This window comes from Morone saxatilis, unplaced genomic scaffold (assembly GCF_004916995.1).
Source record: "Morone saxatilis isolate NCDOM2014 unplaced genomic scaffold, NCSU_SB_2.0 Contig10, whole genome shotgun sequence".
Taxonomy (NCBI): Eukaryota; Metazoa; Chordata; class Actinopteri; family Moronidae; genus Morone; species Morone saxatilis.
Genome location: NW_023339652.1, coordinates 6,764,542 through 6,764,746, shown reverse-complemented (window position 1 = coordinate 6,764,746; position 205 = coordinate 6,764,542). Strand labels below are relative to the sequence as shown.

The 205-nt window shown below is 37.1% G+C and overlaps 1 protein-coding gene across 1 annotated transcript in view; it reads left to right on the top strand.

The window, feature by feature from the left end:
• The window catches only part of si:dkey-159a18.1 (sortilin), a 10,010-nt gene that overhangs the window by 4,216 nt on the left and 5,589 nt on the right, over positions 1-205 (top strand). The window lies entirely within an intron of this gene.

Genomic DNA, 205 nt, shown 5'->3' with positions numbered 1-205 from the left:
ATGGCATCATTTTCCTTTTTCATCACTTTCTGGTGAAACACCCACACACACTTCAACAAACAATATCTTGCTTACAGCACAAACACACATTCTCTCTCACGGCGATTAGACAAGGTTTATGACAAAGATTAAATTTGTCATCACAAAGGTTTTTTTATTGCAATTTCAGATTTTCTCACCCACATGTCTTCTCTCTCTCTCTCTC